Below are 25,074 nucleotides of genomic sequence, written 5' to 3'. Positions count from 1 at the left end.
GCTGGCTCCTTACAGCAGAGATTTCTTTATGAAGGGAATTAGACAGATCATTTTTGTTTTTGTCTTCTAGGTCTTTTAGTTTAAATTCTAGATTGGATTGTCGTTGTAAATTTTGCCTTTTTAGCTTGTACCCAGCCTGTATAGCTGTCCCTCTATCTATGGCATTAAGAGCACACCAAAAATTCAAGGTGAACATGTCCAGAGGGGAATAAGAGACCAGAGTGTTTATTTACTAAGATTTGTGTTTCTGTCGAATTGGTGGGAGTTTTTAACTCAAATTTTATCGGTCGGAATTTTCTGCAACTTTTTGAAATTATTTTTGGTTATTTACTAAAGTGCAGAGTTTTCATTTTTTCGTTTTTTCAGATGTCGATGTTATTCGTATTGTCGGGCACTGTTTTACGGGAGTGATTAGTAAAACACTGCCGGACATAACACAATGAAGTCCAGCTGGATCAGTGAGATCTGTGCAGTTCTTCATTATGTACAGTATGAGAAGTATTTAAACAGTTAAAATTTAGAAAAAAATTGTGTGGGGTCCCCCCTCTTAAGCATAACCAGCCTCGGGCTCTTTGAGCTGGCCCTGGTTGTTTAAATAATGGGGAAAAAATGACTGGGGTTCCCCCATATTTAGACAACCAGTACCGGGCTCTTGGGCCAGCCCTGGTTCCAAAAATATGGGGGACAAAAGACGTAGGGGTCCCCCATATTTTTAAAACCAGCACCGGGCTCCACTAGCTGAGAAGATAATGCCACAGCTGGGGCACACTTTTATATAGGTCCCTGCGGCCGTGGCATTAACACCCAAACTAGTCACCCCTGGCTAGGATTCCCTGGAGGAGTGAGGCCCCTTAAATTATGGGGTCCCCCCTTCCAGGCAACCAAGGATCAGGGGTGAAGCACGCTGTCAATCTTCTTGTGATTGCGCCTGCAATCACTTTCGTCGGTCCTGGCATCGTTGCCCGGTGACTGCCGTCGCTGGGCAATGACGCGCATGTGCAATGCAGGGCAATTTATCCATCAGGTACACGGGAATATCAGCAGCGGCAGCTACTGTAATTGTGAAGTAATAATATATCTCCAATACATTTCTCATACTAACTTCCAACAGGTACCTGGCTCAATGTTGCCTATATGTTTGAAAAAATCTTTTTCTTATGATTTATAATGTGCTGATGGAGAGTTCATACAAACGCCACAAAGTATTTTTAAGTGCCATCCTGTCTGCCACTGCAGTGCGACTCCTAGATGGTCCAGGTGTTTGTGCATCACACTTCTGTCGCTTAGCTTAGTCATACAGCCACCTCATTGCACCTCTTTTGTTTCTTTGCATCATGTGCTGTTTGGGGTCTAGTTTTTTTACATGCCATCCTGTCTGTCATTGCAGTGCCACTTCTAGATGGGCCAGGTGTTTGTGCCACATATTTGTGTCGCTTAGCTTAGTCATACAGCCACCTCGGTGCAACCTTTTGGCCTAAAAACAATATTGTGAGGTGTGTGGCGTTCAGAATAGATAGGAAATGACTGGAAATGAATGTTATTGAGGTTAATAATACTGTAGGATCAAAATTCCCCCCAAATTCTGTGATTTTATCTGTTTTATGCTTTATTTAAAAAATCATCCAGATCCAAAACCAAAACACAAAAGGGTGGTTTTGGCAAAACCAATCCAAAACCAAAACACAAGCAGGCAATTAGAACCAAAACCAAAACACAAAACATGAAAAGTGCCCGCCGCACATCTCTAAGTATTTTAAAAATAGATACAAATTAATTTTAAAGTTTTAGTATATTTATAATGCATGTAATTTTCACATTTTTTTAAGTAAGCATACATTACAAATTATAAGAAAACTTAACTGTAAATTGGCATCTTACAGTAATTTTTCAAAAAATCCTTTCATCTATATGATTGAAATGACAATTTTTTTTTTTTTACAATTTATTTCTATTTTATAAATTTCCTCTTTATTAAACAATATGGTTAAAGTAAGGCAACTTGACAACTTTAAACTGCAGTTGAAACAAGATGTGTTAGGTAAAACTTCTTTGATGTCAAACTGATAAAATACATGTTTTTTTCCTGAATTATTTTTGCCAAATTATTAGACAAAAAAAGGTATGAAACTAGTATCAAATATTTGAAATAATACTGTTTTTTGGATTGGAAGGGCTAGTTTGTGTCCCTACAGATAAATTGGAAGTCCTTCAGGCTGTATTGGAATAACTTATCCATCTTCTTAAAAAAATAGTTAGACTATTAGCTACTGTACAACAAGATCTTGCCATAATATTGAGAGATTCAGACTGTTGTGAGAATACAGGGCCTAATTTAGACCTGATCGTAGTTGTGCTAAATTTAGAACATCTATGATCAGTCACACAGACATGCGGGGGGACGCCCAGCACAAGGCTAGTCCGCCCCACATGTCAGGCCCTCCATCCCCGCACAAGTAGAAAAGCATTGCACGGTGGCTTTTGTACTTCAGGAGTAGCTCCCTACCAGCGCAGCTCCTGAGCACTGGCAGGGAGCTACTCGTCACTGTGAGGGTCGCACATGGTTCGGGCATGCCTGTGTTGCCCGGACCGTGCCCTTAAAATGGTACCCAAACGCCAATCAGGCAGAGGCGATCGCAGGGCTGAGACGACCGTCGGCTGTCTGGCATACACCGGCGCACTGCGGCGCCGGTGCAAGCACAGTTCAGACCTGATCAGCTGCTGTGCGAAAAATGCACAGCACTGATCTGGTCTGAAATAGGCCCTAAGTGTGAAGAGTTGAGTTAATCCATTGGCACTCACATCATCAACAATTAGACGCCATATAGACTCTGTGGGGTAAATTAACAAAGGCGGGAGTTTTTAGAACTGGTGATGTTGCCCATAGCATCCAATGAAATTCTATCTATTATCTTCTAAAAGCAGCTATATAAATGTTAAGTAGAATCTGATTGGTTGCTGTGAGCGACATCAACACTTCTAAAAAAACTCCTACCTTAGTAAATTTACCCCTCTGCATTTATACGAGTTTTGCATACTTGGTCATCTAAAAAGTCTATTGTAATTTTTATGCACTGAATCCACAAGAACATAATTTTCAATATTGGTAAAACTGTAGGATTTTACATGATCTGGATTTTTCTTCTTCTTGGTTTTCTTTATCCAAATAGTGGTCACTGTGGTGAGAGTAGTATATGTGGGTACCTCTGTCATTTTTTTAAATTAGTGTATTAGATTCTACAAAACAGAAACAAAAACAAAAAATAGGAAACAAAATACATTTACAAAACAAAAATACAGCCACCTCCAAAGACATCCACAAAGTATCTACTAAACAATTTTCCACACTCAAACATCATATCAAAATACCTTTCTTTAATTAAATTATGGTCTCCACATTAGGCTTTAATTAGAATGGGCAAAAGAAAATAAAACTCTACTTGCTGGGGCACTCTTATAAAAATGGCATAATTGAAATACTTATCTTTTAATTAATGTCCTTAAAATTGACTCACAAACACATGACGAAACTAAATTCAAAAAGAAAAAAGCTTAAATGAGAAAAAACATATAACATATTATTAACATATTAACATGTACTAGCAAATATGTGATATATGTCATTATTTGCCCATGTGGGCTGTACTATGTGGGGAAAACGGAATGTCAATTAAAAGTACGTCTTACCCAACATAGATCAGCTATCAGAGCAGCCCTGAACACTGGGGACAGTGAACAACCCGTGGCACGTCACTTTGCAGCACATAAACACAATCTAGCCAGTTTGAAGTATAAAGCCATAGATCACGTTCCAGCACACAGATGGGGAGGCGATAGGGGCAATTATTATTACAAGTAGAATCCAGCTGGTTTTTCTGCCTGGATTGTGTTGCCCCCAAAAGCCTCAATGAATCACTTACATTGAGTCATTTCCTATAAGCTGATTTGTGTAGAGTAGTATATCCCATGCCATAGTGGTTTAGTAGCCTTATGTTATAAAAAAGATTATAAAAAAGAATACAAAAAAGAATTTAAATAAAATAATTGGATTATTTGCCCTAAGGTGTATTTCTTTTGGGTACACAAATATGGTATTCAATTTGGCCACAAGATGGCAGTAATGTAGGGAATGTCACCAAAAAGCACACTGTAACGTAAAAGATTCTAACATAGATTATGTTGATACAAAAGTATGTTCAATGTATATTTTAAAATATTTTTATAGCTTTTTATTCATTCTAGTATTGTTACATATTTACCACAGATAGTTTGTTTGTCTAATATACAGATCACATAGCAGAATATGTGAGCACGTTGTTTTGAATACATATAGATGTTTAGCACTAAGTATAAGATGTTTTTTCACACATGCAGAGGGCGCATACTATGTGAATGCAGCCTCTGCTCCTATAAGTTATTGTTTTGCACTGTGAGGTTTTGTAATGTCATCCCTTGTTGTTGTTTTCAGCTGGTTGCCATGGTCCCTGCAGCCGGATGAGTGATGTCACGTCCAGTGCAATGGAGGCAGCCGCAACGGGAATTGCTCGCTACAGGAAGGCGGCTGGTATGACTCGGGCTCCACTGACACAAACAGGGAGGGGGTAAGTTTATGCACTGTGCATTTAAGCTCACTGTTATCACTTGGCTTTGTCTGAAGAAGGGGAGAAATCCCTGAAATGTCACTTAAATAAAGCATGCCCTATGGGGCATTTATGCAAATTTACTACTGAATACAAGTCTCCGAGTGCTACCTATTGTATTGACCTTCCACGTCATTGGGGATCGCACCCCAGAGGAGGGCACCGGAGCCGGTCAGTATATGCCTGGAGTGCCTGGATTTTCTGTTTATATATATATATATATATATATAGAAGTGGGTCCAGCTATGTTGCCCATGGCAACCATTCAGATTCCAGGTATTATCTGCTAGAAGGTGCTAAATAAATGAGAAGTAGAATCAGATTGGTTGCTATAGGCAACATCCCATCTTAAACAGAACTCCCATCTTAGTAAATTTACCCCCTGGTGTCTTAAATAACTTAGCATGCATGTATCAGTCTAAGTTATTTAAGATGCCAGGAGTGCTGCACCTGTCAATATGTGTATGTATATGTATATGCATTACTTTATTATCAATATCAACGTTTCAAATGCCTTTTATAAAACACCTTTTGTCAGGATAATATGATATAAAACAAAGTTTACCTTTATAACACCCTGTGAAAGTGAAAGACACATGGAGTGATGCCCATTTTCTTACTGTATTACTGGGATTTCCATGTCAGGGATTTCCCAGCTTGCTGTAATTGGATTGCCGGTCATCCATGGGAAAAATTATATATATATATATATATATATATATATATATATACACACACAGATGTCGGCGGCACTCACAGGCTTTTCAAAGCCAAAAGACCAGACCAGTCAATTAGCGCTTAACGTTTCGGTTTATTTCAACCGTCATCAGAAGCATAAATGATACAAAGTCACAAACAGACATATATACATGAATAACTCACCACACGTGTATGTTCCACGGAGCCCCGGGAACTAATTTCCGGTGACGTCATCCCACACTGACAAGCCTGCCCAGTAGATGACGACTTCCGGCCAAGTGCACCATCACCATAACAACCAGTGTATACAATACTAAATATTGTTCTTAAAACGGATTGCTGTATAAATATACAAAAATACAAAAAGATGCATTTTAAATACAACATAATCTCAAGATATAGCTGCAAGGGCATTAAAATAACAAGGATTATACGGCAGCAGATAATTAAGAACAAACAAACCACATCGTTACCTAAATTGATTTCTGTAAAAATTACAGTGTAACAAATGTCTCAACAACCACTTTACAATTATTACAAAAAGCATGTAAGGGAAAGGGTTTCATTGAGGCCATGAGGGGATACCGTATTTAAGCGGTGTATCCACCGTGCTTCCAGTTGAAGTAATGTTTTACCCCTATCTCCACCCCGTTTGGAGAGGGGCACATGATCTAGCATTTTGTACCGTAAAGATGATAAATTATGCTGATACTCTTTAAAATGTTTAGCAACGGGCTGATCGATTTGTTTCCCCTCTAAGATCTGTTTTATGGCACTACGATGCTGGGACATTCTTTCCTTAAATTGACAAGTGGTCTTGCCAATGTGATAAAGTCCACATGGACATCGTATACAGTAGACAACAAATCTGATTGTACACGTAAGGACATGAGAAATCTTAATTTGTTTACCAGAATGGGGATGCAAGATATAATTACCCGTGTCAAGATATAAACAAGTAGTACATCCAGTACACTTGTAATTACCGGGTTTTTTTGTAAGAAATGTCTGACGAGGTCCAGGTGATAACTGAGATATGTCTGCATGAACGACCATATCCCTGATGTTGCGACCTCGTTTATAGCATGTAAGTAATTTATGTGTGGCCAGACTTGACAAACCAGGGTCTGCTTATATCACTGGCCAAACACGTTTGGCCGTACCTACAATCTTATGACTAGATGTGGTGAATTTGGTAACACAGATCATTGTTTGATCAATTTTCTTATCCTTCTTAGGAGCAGACACTAATGGCTGGGCTAATGCACGTTGCATTGCTTGTTGCAACAGCTTATGAGAATAACCCCTCTGTAAAAATTTTTGTGTTAATTTCTGCATTTGAATTTTTTTATCCCCTGCATCACTGCATATACGGTGGATGCGCAAAAATTGAGAAAATGGTAACCCATTTTTTAAAGAGCTTGGATGATGGCTGGAAGCTTGAAGTAAACAATTGACATCAGTAGGCTTACTGTAAACTGAAGTTATAAATTTACCATCTTGTTTAGTAATGCTGACATCTAAGAAGTGAATACTATGAAACTGTATGTCAAAAGTAAACTTAATGCAGTCATCCATCTCATTAGCATGTTGGATCATCGAAATGAAGGCTTCTTTGGAACCTGTCCATAACATAAATACGTCATCTATGTAGCGAGTATACATAGCAATATTCGAACTACATAGATGATTAGTGAAAAACATTTCATGCTCAACGCCAAACATGAAGGCATTTGCGTACGCTGGGGCTGCACAAGAACCCATAGCGCAGCCCTGTTGTTGTCTAAAGAACTCGTTATTAAATAAGAAATAATTCCTATGCAATGTTAGCCATAAAAGGGACATGAAAAAATTGTATTCTGGACCTTCATAGTGTATGTTATCACGTATTAAAGCCTCAACTGCTTGCAGACCACGTTCATGTGGTATGCTGGTATATAAACTGACAACGTCAGCTGTAACAAGCCAGCATTGATCTGCAGAAACAGTAACTTCATTCAATTTTTTCAAAAATGTGGCAGTATCTTTAAGGTATGTTGACTGATTTTGGATTACAGGCTGCAAAAAATGATCTATATACTTGGCCACCTGTGAATATAACGAATCCCGCGCTGAGATAATGGGACGCCCTGGTGGGCGGACCATATCTTTATGCAGCTTGGGAATCGTGTATAACACAGGTGTACGGGGAAATAAGACAAGAAGTGCTACCATTGTCTTTTCTGGAATTATTCCTCGTTCAACTGCCTGTTCTAATAATACCCGCAGCTCTCTAAGATATTCCTGAGTGGGATCATTCAACAGTTTGACATATACATCACTGTCATCTAGCTGACGATAAATTTCAGCTTTATAGTCGTCAATATTCTGTATCACTATGCCCCCACCCTTATCAGCTGGGCGCACAGTGATATCAGAATAGGACGACAGATCTTTTAATGCTTTACGTTCTGCTGCAGAAATATTGGATAAATGATGATTATCAGAAACAATTTTCTCATCAATACAACATAACATAGTTTTAGTGAAAGATTTTATGGCTGCATTATTCGAATGGGGATCAAAAGTAGATTTAGCTATAATCGGACAGCCCTTACCCTTATCGATCTCCACATTAATCTTATCATTGAAAAATTCTTTTAAACGTAACTGTCGGTTGAATCTGCAAAGATCTATTTTGCTCTCAAACACGTTATGGGTATTAGTTGGCACAAAGTTCAGTCCCTTGGATAAAACTTGAATTTCCATCTCTGTCAAATCTCTGGACGAGAGATTGTAGATTATTTCTTGGCTTTTGAGCTCTTTCCTCCTTTGTCTTTGGCATTGCTTGCCCCGCCTCGTCCTCGTTCTATGGGACCTTCCCGTTGGGCTCTGGTTTGAACCCCTAAAGGGATGTGAGAGGCAGAGGCTCCTTTTCTTGTTGATTGATCAGATTCACTATTTGACGCCCCACTGGATGTTTCTCCTTCCAGTGGGAACCGGCGTGTTTTCCTGAAAGCCTTCTGCCGAAACGATCTCTGAGGTCCTGACTGGTTGTTGGACCAAAAATACACCCGGTTTTGTTCATAGTCCTTCTCAACCGTAAGATGTTTTTTGGTCTTAAACTTAATAAGATCAGTTCTGTATTTCTCAATCTGTTTTGTAAGTTTTGTTTGCCAGTCACAAGAAGTATCAGATGTAATGGTGACCATATGGATATCCTCAAATGCTTTAATTTTGGCACGAGTTAACTCTAATTCTCTCGTGGATTCCTCCACTACAAGCAGAATAAGGTCAAAAGAAGCTTTGTTCAAAACAGCTGCCCATTTTTTACAGAATTCAGGATTATGTCTCCCAATCGTTGGATTGTTACGTATCCGAAAACCTCTCGGTAACATCTTCTCCCGGTAGTAATCAGAAAGGGATACCCCATGCAGATAAAAATCAGTCTCTCGATTTTTCAATTTGAGTAACTGTAAGTATAATTGTTCCACAGAGTCTGCAGGAACAGTGGACGCCATTTTATCCTTGACTAAAATCCTTTCAGCATCCATGTCAGATAGTGAAAGCTGCTCACCTTGTAATAAAGCCGTATTTCGGAAGCCTGCCACTTCCTCTTGTAACATATCCATTTTCACTGGAATGTAATAACTTTATAGAAGATGCATCAAAATTCTATGATATAGATGCAGTGCAGATGCAGGTGCCTTAATTGAGTAAACTAATCCAGCCAGGACCAGTTCAATACATAAACACAAGATATTCGGCACTCACTGCTTTTCAAAGGTTTCAACTTGCCGGGTGCCCTCCGCAGCAAACAGCATACGTACACACACAGATGTCGGCGGCACTCACGGGCTTTTCAAAGCCAAAAGACCAGACCAGTCAATTAGCGCTTAACGTTTCGGTTTATTTCAACCGTCATCAGAAGCATAAATGATACAAAGTCACAAACAGACATATATACATGAATAACTCACCACACGTGTATGTTCCACGGAGCCCCGGGAACTAATTTCCGGTGACGTCATCCCACACTGACAAGCCTGCCCAGTAGATGACGACTTCCGGCCAAGTGCACCATCACCATAACAACCAGTGTATACAATACTAAATATTGTTCTTAAAACGGATTGCTGTATAAATATACAAAAATACAAAAAGATGCATTTTAAATACAACATAATCTCAAGATATAGCTGCAAGGGCATTAAAATAACAAGGATTATACGGCAGCAGATAATTAAGAACAAACAAACCACATCGTTACCTACTGGGCAGGCTTGTCAGTGTGGGATGACGTCACCGGAAATTAGTTCCCGGGGCTCCGTGGAACATACACGTGTGGTGAGTTATTCATGTATATATGTCTGTTTGTGACTTTGTATCATTTATGCTTCTGATGACGGTTGAAATAAACCGAAATAAACTGAAACGTTAAGCGCTAATTGACTGGTCTGGTCTTTTGGCTTTGAAAAGCCCGTGAGTGCCGCCGACATCTGTGTGTGTACTTATGCTGTTTGCTGCGGAGGGCACCCGGCAAGTTGAAACCTTTGAAAAGCAGTGAGTGCCGAATATCTTGTGTTTATGTATTGAACTGGTCCTGGCTGGATTAGTTTACTCAATTAAGGCACCTGCATCTGCACTGCATCTATATCATAGAATTTTGATGCATCTTCTATAAAGTTATTACATTCCAGTGAAAATGGATATGTTACAAGAGGAAGTGGCAGGCTTCCGAAATACGGCTTTATTACAAGGTGAGCAGCTTTCACTATCTGACATGGATGCTGAAAGGATTTTAGTCAAGGATAAAATGGCGTCCACTGTTCCTGCAGACTCTGTGGAACAATTATACTTACAGTTACTCAAATTGATAAATCGAGAGACTGATTTTTATCTGCATGGGGTATCCCTTTCTGATTACTACCGGGAGAAGATGTTATCGAGAGGTTTTCGGATACGTAACAATCCAACGATTGGGAGACATAATCCTGAATTCTGTAAAAAATGGGCAGCTGTTTTGAACAAAGCTTCTTTTGACCTTATTCTGCTTGTAGTGGAGGAATCCACGAGAGAATTAGAGTTAACTCGTGCCAAAATTAAAGCATTTGAGGATATCCATATGGTCACCATTACATCTGATACTTCTTGTGACTGGCAAACAAAACTTACACAACAGATTGAGAAATACAGAACTGATCTTATTAAGTTTAAGACCAAAAAACATCTTACGGTTGAGAAGGACTATGAACAAAACCGGGTGTATTTTTGGTCCAACAACCAGTCAGGACCTCAGAGATCGTTTCGGCAGAAGGCTTTCAGGAAAACACGCCGGTTCCCACTGGAAGGAGAAACATCCAGTGGGGCGTCAAATAGTGAATCTGATCAATCAACAAGAAAAGGAGCCTCTGCCTCTCACATCCCTTTAGGGGTTCAAACCAGAGCCCAACGGGAAGGTCCCATAGAACGAGGACGAGGCGGGGCAAGCAATGCCAAAGACAAAGGAGGAAAGAGCTCAAAAGCCAAGAAATAATCTACAATCTCTCGTCCAGAGATTTGACAGAGATGGAAATTCAAGTTTTATCCAAGGGACTGAACTTTGTGCCAACTAATACCCATAACGTGTTTGAGAGCAAAATAGATCTTTGCAGATTCAACCGACAGTTACGTTTAATAGAATTTTTCAATGATAAGATTAATGTGGAGATCGATAAGGGTAAGGGCTGTCCGATTATAGCTAAATCTACTTTTGATCCCCATTCGAATAATGCAGCCATAAAATCTTTCACTAAAACTATGTTATGTTGTATTGATGAGAAAATTGTTTCTGATAATCATCATTTATCCAATATTTCTGCAGCAGAACGTAAAGCATTAAAAGATCTGTCGTCCTATTCTGATATCACTGTGCGCCCAGCTGATAAGGGTGGGGGCATAGTGATACAGAATATTGACGACTATAAAGCTGAAATTTATCGTCAGCTAGATGACAGTGATGTATATGTCAAACTGTTGAATGATCCCACTCAGGAATATCTTAGTGAGCTGCGGGTATTATTAGAACAGGCAGTTGAACGAGGAATAATTCCAGAAAAGACAATGGTAGCACTTCTTGTCTTATTTCCCCGTACACCTGTGTTATACACGATTCCCAAGCTGCATAAAGATATGGTCCGCCCACCAGGGCGTCCCATTATCTCAGCGCGGGATTCGTTATATTCACAGGTGGCCAAGTATATAGATCATTTTTTGCAGCCTGTAATCCAAAATCAGTCAACATACCTTAAAGATACTGCCACATTTTTTAAAAAATTGAATGAAGTTACTGTTTCTGCAGATCAATGCTGGCTTGTTACAGCTGACGTTGTCAGTTTATATACCAGCATACCACATGAACGTGGTCTGCAAGCAGTTGAGGCTTTAATACGTGATAACATACACTATGAAGGTCCAGAATACAATTTTTTCATGTCCCTTTTATGGCTAACATTGCATAGGAATTATTTCTTATTTAATAACGAGTTCTTTAGACAACAACAGGGCTGCGCTATGGGTTCTTGTGCAGCCCCAGCGTACGCAAATGCCTTCATGTTTGGCGTTGAGCATGAAATGTTTTTCACTAATCATCTATGTAGTTCGAATATTGCTATGTATACTCGCTACATAGATGACGTATTTATGTTATGGACAGGTTCCAAAGAAGCCTTCATTTCGATGATCCAACATGCTAATGAGATGGATGACTGCATTAAGTTTACTTTTGACATACAGTTTCATAGTATTCACTTCTTAGATGTCAGCATTACTAAACAAGATGGTAAATTTATAACTTCAGTTTACAGTAAGCCTACTGATGTCAATTGTTTACTTCAAGCTTCCAGCCATCATCCAAACTCTTTAAAAAATGGGTTACCATTTTCTAAATTTTTGCGCATCCACCGTATATGCAGTGATGCAGGGGATAAAAAAATTCAAATGCAGAAATTAACACAAAAATTTTTACAGAGGGGTTATTCTCATAAGCTGTTGCAACAAGCAATGCAACGTGCATTAGCCCAGCCATTAGTGTCTGCTCCTAAGAAGGATAAGAAAATTGATCAAACAATGATCTGTGTTACCAAATTCACCACATCTAGTCATAAGATTGTAGGTACGGCCAAACGTGTTTGGCCAGTGATTCAAGCAGACCCTGGTTTGTCAAGTCTGGCCACACACAAATTACTTCCATGCTATAAACGAGGTCGCAACATCAGGGATATATTCGTTCATGCAGACATATCTCAGTTATCACCTGGACCTCGTCAGACATTTCTTACAAAAAAACCCGGTAATTACAAGTGTACTGGATGTACTACTTGTTTATATCTTGACACGGGTAATTATATCTTGCATCCCCATTCTGGTAAACAAATTAAGATTTCTCATGTCCTTACGTGTACAAGCAGATTTGTTGTCTACTGTATACGATGTCCATGTGGACTTTATTACATTGGCAAGACCACTTGTCAATTTAAGGAAAGAATGTCCCAGCATCGTAGTGCCATAAAACAGATCTTAGAGGGGAAACAAATCGATCAGCCCGTTGCTAAACATTTTAAAGAGTATCAGCATAATTTATCATCTTTACGGTACAAAATGCTAGATCATGTGCCCCTCTCCAAACGGGGTGGAGATAGGGGTAAAACATTACTTCAACTGGAAGCACGGTGGATACACCGCTTAAATACGGTATCCCCTCATGGCCTCAATGAAACCCTTTCCCTTACATGCTTTTTGTAATAATTGTAAAGTGGTTGTTGAGACATTTGTTACACTGTAATTTTTACAGAAATCAATTTAGGTAACGATGTGGTTTGTTTGTTCTTAATTATCTGCTGCCGTATAATCCTTGTTATTTTAATGCCCTTGCAGCTATATCTTGAGATTATGTTGTATTTAAAATGCATCTTTTTGTATTTTTGTATATTTATACAGCAATCCGTTTTAAGAACAATATTTAGTATTGTATACACTGGTTGTTATGGTGATGGTGCACTTGGCCGGAAGTCGTCATCTACTGGGCAGGCTTGTCAGTGTGGGATGACGTCACCGGAAATTAGTTCCCGGGGCTCCGTGGAACATACACGTGTGGTGAGTTATTCATGTATATATGTCTGTTTGTGACTTTGTATCATTTATGCTTCTGATGACGGTTGAAATAAACCGAAACGTTAAGCGCTAATTGACTGGTCTGGTCTTTTGGCTTTGAAAAGCCCGTGAGTGCCGCCGACATCTGTGTGTGTACGTATGCTGTTTGCTGCGGAGGGCACCCGGCAAGTTGAAACCTTTGAAAAGCAGTGAGTGCCGAATATCTTGTGTTTATATATATATATAAAAATTATTATTATTATTATTATTATTATTATATTTATTTATTTTTATTTTTATTTTTATTTACCTTTGAGCCGGCACTCCTGCAGTCCCCTGGCTGCTGGATTACTTCCTTGCGGTGCCTTCCTTAGTGGAGTGAATACCCCGATGCATAACTGAACAATGAAGGCAGCACTCAAAGACTTAAAACTAGAGATGTGTGGCGGGCACTATTTGTGTTTTGTGTTTTGGTTTTGGATCTGGCTCCCCGCTTGTGTTTTGGATCTGGATAGATTTTGCCAAAACCAACCTTTTGGGTTTTGGTTTTAGATCTGGATGATTTTTGAAAAAACCATAAAAACAGCTAAAATCAAAGAATTTGGGGCTAATTTTGATCCTATGGTATTATTAACCTCAATAACATTTATTTCCACTCATTTCCAGTCTATTCTGAACACCTCACACCTCACAATATTGGTTTTAGGCCAAAAGGTTGCACGAGGTAGCTTGATGACTTTACTAAGCGACAAAAGTGTGCGGCACAAACACCTGGGCCATCTAGGGTTGCACTTTTAAAAACTAGACACCAAACAGCACATGATACAAAGAAAATGAGGTGCAATGAGGTTGTTGGATGACTAAGCTAAGTGACACAAATGTGCGGCACAAACACCTGGCCCATCTAGGAGCGGGACTGCAGTGGCAGACAGGATGGCAGTTTTAAAAACTAGGCCCCAAACAGCACATTATGCAAAGAGAAAAAAACGAGATTTATGGTAAGAACTTACCTTTGTTAAATCTCTTTCTGCGAGGTACACTGGGCTCCACAAGGATAGACATTGGGGTGTAGAGTAGGATCTTGATCTGAGGCACCAACAGGCTCAAAGCTTTGAATGTTCCCAGAATGCAAAGTGCTGCCCACTCCATAACCCAGCCTGCCTGCACAGGAGCTCAGTTTTTAGTTAACCAGCCCAATGCAGTAGCAGGAAAAGAGACGACAACGGTTAGTAGCCACATACACCACACTCTCAAGACAGGAGAAGTGTCAGCGGCTAATGCAATGCCAACCCAAAGAAGCTAAGTGCGTCAGGGTGGGCGCCTTGTGGAGTCCAGTGTACCTCGCAGAAAGATATTTAACAAAGGAAAGTTCTTACCATAAATCTCATTTTCTGCTGCGTGGTACACTGGGCTCCACAAGGATAGACATTGGGGATGTCCTAAAGCAGTTCATTATGGGAGGGTACACACTGTAGCGGGCACAATGACCCGGCGTCCAAAGGAAGCATCCTGGGAAGCGGCAGTATTGAAGGCATAGAACCTTATGAATGTGTTCACTGAGGATCACGTAGCCGCCTTGCACAATTGTTCAAGGGTCGCACCACGGCGGGCCGCCCAAAAGGTCCAACAGACTGAGTAGAATGGGCTCTAATGTGAGCAGGAGCCGACCGACCAGTCCTCACATAAGCATGTGCAATCACCATTCTAATCCATCTGGCCAAAGTCTGCTTGTGAGCAGGCCAGCCCCGTTTGTGAAATCCAAACAGTACAAAGAGAGAATCAGATTTCCTAATGGAAGCAGTTCTCTTCACATAGATATGGAGAGCCCGTACCACATCCAAAAACCGCTCTTTGGGAGACAGATCAGGAGAAACAAGTGCCGGAACTACAATCTCCTGGTTAAGGTGGAACGAGGAAACGACATTAGGCAAAATATTCGGGACGAGTCCTCAGAACCGCCCGGTCACGGTGAAATATCAGATATGGGGAACTACAGGACAAGGCTCCCAAATCCAACACTCTTCTAGCTGAAGCAATAGCCAGCAGAAACACCACCTTAAGGGAAAGCCACTTAAGATCAGCTGAACCAAGAGGTTCAAACGGAGACTCTTGTAACACCTCCAAAACCACCGACAAGTCCCAAGGAGCCACAGGCTGGACATACGGAGGTTGGATACACAACATACCCTGATTAAAGGTTTGCACATCAGGTAAGGTCGCAATTTTTCTCTGAAACCACACCGACAAGGCAGAAATATGAACCTTGAGGGAGGCCAGACGCAGGCATAAGTCCAGGCCCTGCTGAAGAAAAGCCAACAACTTGGCTGTACTAAACTTGGAAGCGTCATAATCGTTAGATGCGCACCAAACAAAGTAAGAATGCCAGACCCTATAGTAAATCCGAGCAGAAACCGGTTTCCGGGCCCGCAACATAGTTTGAATGACCGCCTCAGAAAACCCTTTAGCCCTTAAGACGGAATCTTCAAGAGCCACGCTGTCAAAGACAGCCGGGCTAGGTCCTGATAGACACAGGGGCCCTGAACGAGAAGGTCTGGGCATTGTGGAAGTAGAATTGGACGCTCTGACGATAGGCCTTGCAGGTCTGAGAACCAGTGCCGTCTGGGCCACACTGGAGCTATGATAAGCAGAATTCCATTTTCTTGCTTGAACTTCCAAATTACCCTGGGCAGGAGTGACACCAGAGGGAACACATACGGCAGCTGAAACCTCCATGGCACCACCAGCGCATCCACGAATGCTGCTTGAGGATCCCTTGTCCTTGCTCCAAAGACCGGACCCTTGTGATTGTGTTGAGACGCCATCAGATCTACGTCTGGAAGACCCCACTTTTCCACTAAGAGTTGAAACACTTCTGGATGGAGGCCCCATTTGCCAGCATGTACGTCCTGACGACTGAGAAAGTCCGCTTCCCAATTCAGGACTTCCGGAATGAAGATTGCTGATATGGCTGGTAGATGGCTTTCCGCCCAATGTAGAATCCGTGAGACTTCCTTCATTGCTAGACGGCTTCGAGTGCCACCTTGATGATTTATGTAAGCCACTGTGGTGGCGTTATTCGACTGCACTTGAACAGGACGGTTCTGAATTAAATGCTGGGCTATGTTCAATGCATTGAAGACCGCCCGCAATTCCAGAATGTTGATCGAGAGGAGGGACTCCTCCTTGGTCCACCGACCCTGAAGGGAGCGCTGCTCCAGCACCGCGCCCCAACCTCTTAGACTGGCATCTGTCATCAAGAGGACCCTGTTGGATATCCAGTAGGGACGGCCCCTGGACAATTGTTGGTCCTGGAGCCACCAGAGCAGTGACAGACGGACCTGCGGAGTCAATGAGATCATTTGAAACCTGATCTGGTGAGGCAGGCCATCCCACTTGGCTAGAATCAACCTCTGGAGGGGACGAGAATGGAATTGAGCATACTCCACCATGTCGAATGCTGATACCATGAGGCCCAGCACCTGCATCGCCAAATGTATCGACACTTGCGGACGAGAAAGGAAGCAACGAATCCTGTCCTGAAGCTTCAGTACTTTCTCCTGACACAAAAACAACCTCTGGTTGTAAGTGTCCAATAGCGCTCCCAGATGCACCATGCTCTGAGCAGGGATCAGGGAGGATTTCTTCCAGTTGATGAGCCACCCGTGTTCTTGTAGAAACCGGACCGTCATATCTAGATGACGTAGTAGAAGTTCTGGGGAATTTGCCAGGATTAACAAGTTGTCCAGATACAGCAGTATCCTGACCCCTTGACGGCGGAGTACCACCGTCATCACCGCCATGACTTTGGTGAAGACTAGCGGAGCCGTTGTTATACCAAAAGGTAATGCCCGAAACTGGTAATGGAGGTTGCCAATAGCAAACTTCAGGTATTGCTGATGTGACGCTGCTATAGGAATATGCAGGTAAGCAACCTGTATGTCCAGGGAGACCATGTAGTCCCCAGGTTCCAAGGCCAGAACTATAGAGCGAAGGGTTTCCATATGGAACTTGGAAACCTTCACAAACCTGTCAATGCCTTGAGGTTGAGAATGGGCCAGGGGGACCCATTCGGTTTCGGGACTAGAAACAGCGGAGAATAGTACCCCCGGCCCCTCTGCGCAAGAGGCACCTGTACTATGACTCCTGTATCCAGAAGGGTCTGTACCACCGAAAGCACAGTGTTTGCCTTTGTCTGGTCCAATGGGACGTCTGTCTGGCAAAATCGATGAGGGAGTCGGTTTTTGAAGGCTATGGCGTAACCTCGAGTGACGACTTCCCATACCCAGGCATCTGAAGTGGTATTCAACCATTCTGGGTATACCCTAGAAGCCGGCCCCCCACCCTGGGATCCCCCAGTGGGGAGGCCCACCCCGTCATGCGGCAGGTTTATCGGCCTTGGAAGCTGGCTGACGGGCAGCCCAGGCTCTTTTGGGCTTTGGCTTACCAGGTTTGGAAGTGCGGGCCTGCTTGTTGTACACCTGACCTTTTGCTTTACCTGAAGGACGAAAGGGGTGAAAGGAAGGACCTTTAGCCTTCGACACAGAAGGAGCGGTACTTGGAAGACAAGCAGTTTTGGCAGTAGCCAAGTCAGCCACTATCTTATTTAAGTCCTCCCCAAACAGAATATCTCCCTTGAAAGGGAGTACCTCCAGGGTTTTTCTAGAGTCCAGATCCACAGACCAGGATCTCAGCCACAATATCCGGCGAGCCAGGACTGACGTAGTAGAGGCCTTGGCTGCTAGGATACCGGCATCAGAAGCCACCTCTTTAATATAGCGAGAAGCTGTGACAATATATGACAAGCATTGTCTAGCATGGTCAGAAGAGATTTCAGCTTCTAACTCCAAGGCCCATGCTTCAATAGCCTCTGCAGCCCATGTTGCTGCATTAGTGGGTTTTGTGCAGCAACCGTGAGGGTGTAAATCGCTTTCAGACAACCCTCCACACGTTTATCCGTAGGCTCCTTTAGAGACATGACGGTAGTGACAGGTAGAGCTGAGGAAACCACCATCCTAGCCACATGTGAGTCTACTGGAGGAGGCGTTTCCCAATTCTTAGACAGCTCTGGTGCGAGGGGATAGCGAGCCAGCATCTTCTTTTGAGGCACAAACTTCATACCCGGGTTTTCCCAGGGTTCCTGACGTATATCCACTAGTTGGTCAGAGTGAGGTAAAACTTGTTTAACCACTTTCTGACGCTTGAACCTATCTTGTTTCTTTAGGGGGAATGGATGGCTCGAGATCATCCATAATCTGTAGAATTAACTTAATAGCCTCCAAAAGATCAGGAACATCCACATGTGAACTACCCTCCCCATCAGCCGTATCTGAGTCAGAACCTGTGGGGTCAGTGTAAGTGCCATCTTCATCAGATGAGGTGTCAGTGAAAGCAGTGGATTTTGAGGAGACAAGCGCTCGCTTAGAGGACCCCTTGGACTAAGGCGAGCGATGGTCAGACTTTTTAGTAGTCAGGTACTTGTTCAACTTCTTCAATTGGGCAGATAAATCGTCCGCCCATGGCGGGTTAGCTGCAGGGACCACATACGGTTGTACCGGCATAGGGGGTCCCATAGGGGGTGTTAGTTTATTAACTAGCTTATGTAGAAGCGTGGAGAAAGTGGCCCACGGGTGGGTCATTATGTACCTCCTTTGCCACAGTCCCACTTGGGGGCAAGGAGCCCCCAGAACCAGAGCCCACAGCTGCTATATTCTCCTCATAGGGATCTGTGGCTTCAGCAACACTGGCAGTGTGTTCAGCCCCAGAACCGTTACCCTCAGAAGCAGACATGACATAACTTGCAGTATCAGGTAACACAGTACAATTGGCAGCAGCACAATACCTCTTACCCAAACCCCTGCGCAGTGTAGTCAGCACTAGCAGAGATAAAGGAGAGATATGGTGACTAAAATCACAGAGAAAAATACGTATTAAAGTATAATCCTATATCAATATAAAACCTGACGCACCAAGCCCCCTCAGGTTATAGAATATAGGGATAGCAAGTTGAGTGAAAGACACAAAATGGACACCACTCAGCTATCTAATGCACACAAAGATAGTCACAGTTTATAAAATGCAGAGGTTATTACTAACAATAATACTGCACTGGACTAACTTATATATATAGCTATATAGTCAATAGATATAACACTACACAGTAAGAACTGGATGTATATCACAGGGTAATTGTATTAGAAAACCCTGACTAAATGCACTCTTTCTTAACTAGCACTGTCTGAAAAGGCAGGTAGAATACTTAAGTGTCATGTAAAGTCACAGCACTGACAACCAGGCGGCTTTACACAGGAGGATTTGCCCAAGCAGTCCCAGGAACAGTGAAGCTGAGGGATAATGGCGCCCAGACACTGACAGGGAGTGAGGGAGAGACAGATATGCAGCTCCAGGGCGGGAACATTTGCGGGAAATGGCGCCATGGGGCTGGGGGAGGGGCTTCAGGTCTAAGCCTTATTTCCCTGCTGGCAAAACCACCGGGTACTGTGGGCTACTGAAAATGGTTTAGAGAGAAAACCTGACCTGCACCCATGCCCTGGTGATGTAGTGGGATCGCCTGTACTGCCACAGTGTCCACCGCCAGCGTGCGTGGCCCGCCTGCCACTGACCGCAGCGGATCGCGATAAAGACCGGGTCCCGCAAGCAGGACCCACTTACCACCTCCCAAATTGCGGCCACGCGATCCCAGAGAGCCCCCATCATGTGTGCCTGACGTGAAGAAAACCGGAGCCTCCTGCTGTAGTTACCCAGCAACCAGGGCTCGGGAGTGTACAGCGCCGCTTGGGAGAGCTGGAGCTGCAGCAGTGAATGTCTTCTGACATTTACCACCGCTGCTGCCCTTAAAGTCTTCCCTTTTTTCTTCAAAAAAAGCTCTTCTTAGGGCTGGCTGGAGCAGCCCCTCTGTTATGTGCATGCTTACTGCAGCACCAACTACAAAACTGAGCTCCTGTGCAGGGAGGCGGGGTTATGGAGGGGGCGTCGCTGTGCATTCTGGGAACAGTCAAAGCTTTGAGCCTGTTGGTGCCTCGGATCAAGATCCTACTCTACACCCCAATGTCTATCCTTGTGGAGCCCAATGTACCCCGCAGCAGAAAGAGGTGCAAGATGGATTTGTCTTTGGGCCCTCCCACCCACCCTTATGTTGTATAAACAGGACATGCACACTTTAACAAACCAATCATTTCAGTGGCAGGGTCTGCCACACGACTGTAGCTGAAATGATTGGTTTGTTTGGGCGCCCACAAAAACAAAAACACTTACTCCCCCCAACGAAAAAGAAGCAATTCATCTCTCCTTGCACAAACTGGATCTGCAGAGGCAAGATGTCGCCCTCATCCTCATCCTCTGATTCCTCACCCCTTTTAGTGTGTACATCCTCCTCCTCACAGAGTATTAATTCGTCCCCACTGGAATCCACCATCACAGGTCCATGTGGACTTTCTGGAGGCAATTGCTGGTAAATGTCTTCCCTGAGGAATTTATAATTCATTTTGATGAACATCATCATCTTCTCCACTCTACGACTTATACGGCAGTACCCCTGGACTTATAATGCCGTATAATGCAGTGCTTTAATTTAAGACATATACTTTTTAGGGGTCGCAGCCCTGTTGTCATGGTGATGCAAATTTTAAAAAATCAATGAATGTCAGAGTCTTAATGTCAGAGTCTTAATGTCTTAATGTCAGAGGTACTCCCTGCCTGGCTTCTGGTCACATCTCCTACGGTCCTCCTGGAAGTGACAGAACTCCGGTCTGTCCAACATGCTAGGATATTGTAACCATAGTAACCCACATAAATAACTACACCAACATAATAACACATCAAAATACATTGTGTCAACTGTTCATAATTTCAATTAGTCAAACAAATATAACAATATAGTGAAAAATGTTTTGTCTGCAATCAATTACTTAATAAAGTGCTTGAAGTGTTGTGCATATACATCAATATATAAAAATAATCTATATCTGGACCTGTGTATAGGGGGTTATTGGTGATGAGATGTCTAATCGCTGCCACACCTGCCCCATGGCTAATTCATGTACATAGACTCGTAACATTTATTGAAGCTAGTGTAATATCAGAAGGAAGTCTGCCTAGCATTTCAAGTTTTTTCAAAAGCATAAATGTATTCTTTAAATGTGTATAGGTGTTCTGTATACATTGTTGTAAAAACACATCACTATACTGATAAGTAATGATTTCTTGTAAATGTCATTGCATGTGTGGGGAAGTTGCTTGGTGAAACATTTTATTATTGCATACTGACTGGTGTTTACCTCCTTTGAACATTTACCATTGTGGTCAGGTGTACTATATCTTTGTCCTTTACACCATGACTACACCTTACTAAATATAGAGTATGATTACCGATTAGTAAAAGAAAACAAATACTGAGCAACATCCCCAAACAGGTAATTTCAACTTTAAACTTGTCATTTATTTTGTACGCTCTGGACATGGCTACTAATAACAAATGCACAGACAAAATTCTTAAAGCTATGTGTGCAAATGCTAGGAGCTTAGGAGACAAAATTCCAGAGCTAATTGCAATAATGACAATGGATAACCTGGATTTTGTGGCAATTACAGAATTTTGGTGCAATTAGAATCATGACTGGGACTTAGCTATACCAGGATACAATTTATTTAGGAAAGATAGAATAGGAAGAATAGGAGGAGGGGTAGCAATGTATGTGGAAAAAAAGCATAAATGCTACTTTAATACAAAATATTGAAGCCAAAACTGAGGCCCTTTGGGTCACCATAAAAACTGGGAAGAAGGACATTATTCGCATTGGGGTGATCTATAGACCACCAGGCCAGGGGCAGGATTTGGACAGGAACCTATTGTTGGACATCTCTAAAATGGCTTTTAAGGGAGAAGTCATAATCATGGGAGACTTTAATTTACCTGATGTAAATTGGGAGGGGTCTTTTGCAAGTTCAGCTACAAGTGGCAAATTTTTACATTCCTTACAGGGAGCATCTCTCAAGCAATTGGTGAGGGAGCCCACTCGCAAAGACTCAATATTAGATCTAATTCTTACAAATGGTGATAGGATATCTGATATATATGTGGGTGAGCTCCTGGGATCCAGTGATCATCAAGCAGTATGGTTTAGTATAAAGACAGGATCCAACTCCTGTTACACAAAAACAAAGGTGTTGGACTTTAGAAATGCTGACTTTGCAAAAATGGGGAGATGTTTAAGTGATTCATTGGCAGACTGGAGGAACTTGGAAGGAGTGCAGGAGAGGTGGAAAAAACTGAAAAGTGCAATGCTAAGTGCAACAGACCTTTGTATCAAAAGGGTTAGGAAAAGCACCAGGAAAAGGAAGCCAGTGTGGTTCACAAAAGAAGTATCAACTAGTGTGAAAGCAAAAAAGATGGCTTTTAGGAAATACAAACAGACTCAAAATAATAACGACAAAGAGGTGTATCTGGACAGACGGAAGGATGCTAAGAAAGTGATCAGACGTGCAAAGGCAGAAGCTGAGGAGAAAATGGCCCAGTCAGTAGATAAAGGGGGCAAAACTTTTTTTAAGTATATAAGTGAAGGGAGAAAATCAAATGGAGGAATAATAAGACTTAAGACAGAGAGTGGGCATTTCGTGGAGGGAGACAAGGCAATAGCAGATCACCTAAATAATTATTTTTGCTCAGTATTTACTACAGAAGAAGGGATGGGGCCACAGTTAAGTTGCAAGGACATTCATAAAAATAAGGTAGATGAAAATACATTTACAGAGGAGAAGGTCCTAACAGAACTTTCAAAACTAAAAGTGGAAAAATCAATGGGACCAGATGGGATACACCCAAGGATACTCAAAGAGCTAAAAGATGTGCTGGTTACACCTTTAACAGAATTATTTAACCAGTCACTAAATACAGGTGCTATTCCAGAGGACTGGAAAAGAGCAAATGTAGTTCCACTGCACAAAAGTGGAAGCAAGGAAGAAGCAAGTAACTACAGACCAGTAAGCCTTACATCAGTAGTAGGGAAAGTAATGGAAAAACTATTAAAAGAAAGAGTAGTGGAATATCTTAAATCAAACAACTTACAGGATCCAAAACAGCATGGATTTACTGGTGGGAGATCATGCCAAACAAATCTTATTGACTTTTTTGACTCTGTGATGAAAATAATAGATCAAGGGGGAGCTGTAGATGTAGCATATCTAGACTTTAGTAAGGCATTTGACACTGTCCCACATCGCAGACTGCTAAATAAACTTGAAAGCCTGGGGGTGGATTATAAATCAGTTAAATGGATAAGAACCTGGTTGCAGGATAGGAAACAGACAGTCGTAGTTAATGGAGTGCAATCTATGGAGGGAAATGTTACCAGTGGAGTACCCCAGGGATCTGTACTTGGTCCAGTTCTCTTTAATATCTTTGTTGGTGACATTGCAGATGGTATTGAAGGGAAGATATGCCTTTTTGCAGATGATACAAAGATATGCAACAGGGTAGACAAACCGGGAGGGGTCAAACAAATGATTAATGACCTAGGTAGGCTTGAGAAATGGTCAAGAACGTGGCAACTACAGTTTAATGCTAAAAAATGCAAAATCATGCACTTGGGTCTCAAAAACCCAAAGGCTAAGTATAGTATCAAGGGTACTATAATGGAAACTACTGAGGAGGAAAGAGATTTAGGAGTCACTATTTCAAGTGACTTGAAGGCAGGAAAGCAATGCAACAAAGCAATGAGAAAGGCAAGTCAGATGCTTGGTTGCATAGGGAGAGGAATCAGTAGCAGGAAAAAAGAAGTGATAATGCCACTGTATAGGTCATTGGTACGGCCCCATCTGGAATACTGTGTCCAGTTCTGGAGACCCTATCTCCAGAAGGATATAAATACATTAGAGAGTGTACAAAGAAGGGCAACTAAAATGGTGCATGGCCTACATCACAAAACTTACCCGGAAAGGCTAAAAGATCTTAACATGTATAGTTTGGAGGAGAGAAGGGAAAGGGGGGACATGATAGAAACTTTCAAATATATCAAGGGTCTTAACAAAGTTCAGGAGAGAAACATTCTTCAAAGGAAAAGAAGTATTAGAACTCGAGGGTATACATTGAGACTGGAGGGGGGGAGGTTCAGGGGAAATTTAAGGAAAAATTACTTCACAGAAAGGGTAGTGGATAAGTGGAATAGCCTCCCATCAGAGGTGGTAGAGGCTAAGACTGTAGGGCAATTTAAACATGCTTGGGACAGGCATATGAATATCCTTACAAAGAATTAAGGTTAAAAAAGGGTTGAGATTGCCTAAAGGATAAAATAAAAAAGGGGCAGACTAGATGGGCCAAGTGGTTCTTATCTGCCATCAAATTCTATGTTTCTATGTTTCTATGTAAGGCCTCGCATAACAATCCCCTGGCAGATATTATCGGTCAGCCTGGAGGGTTAAGCGGGTCTTTATATTAAGTTGGGAATCACATAGAAAACTGGAACTATCAGATATTCTTTCAGCAAAGCCTTACTAACAGTAAGCAGGATAATATTATCAGCCACCGCATATGCCAGTAGTGCATTTAACTCCAACTTAAATTGAGCTGTTGGACCTGTTGTGAGACAGCCATAAGTATTTTCAGCTGACAATAATC

At 42.0% G+C, this 25,074-nt stretch overlaps 1 long non-coding RNA gene across 1 annotated transcript in view; it reads left to right on the top strand.

Annotated features, from left to right (window-relative positions):
- Positions 1 to 4,506: 4,506 nt before the first annotated feature.
- Positions 4,507 to 25,074, top strand: part of LOC134956791 (uncharacterized) — a 422,559-nt gene continuing 401,991 nt past the window's right edge. Inside the window, exon 1 of the long non-coding RNA XR_010186175.1 lies at positions 4,507 to 4,598. This is a non-coding gene — a long non-coding RNA (uncharacterized LOC134956791). The remainder of the gene's footprint in view (positions 4,599 to 25,074) is intronic.

The sequence above is a fragment of the Pseudophryne corroboree genome, chromosome 9 (genome assembly GCF_028390025.1).
Source record: "Pseudophryne corroboree isolate aPseCor3 chromosome 9, aPseCor3.hap2, whole genome shotgun sequence".
Taxonomy (NCBI): domain Eukaryota; kingdom Metazoa; phylum Chordata; class Amphibia; order Anura; family Myobatrachidae; genus Pseudophryne; species Pseudophryne corroboree.
The sequence above is the reverse complement of the archived record's forward strand: the minus strand, read 5'-3'. Positions and strand labels throughout refer to the sequence as shown.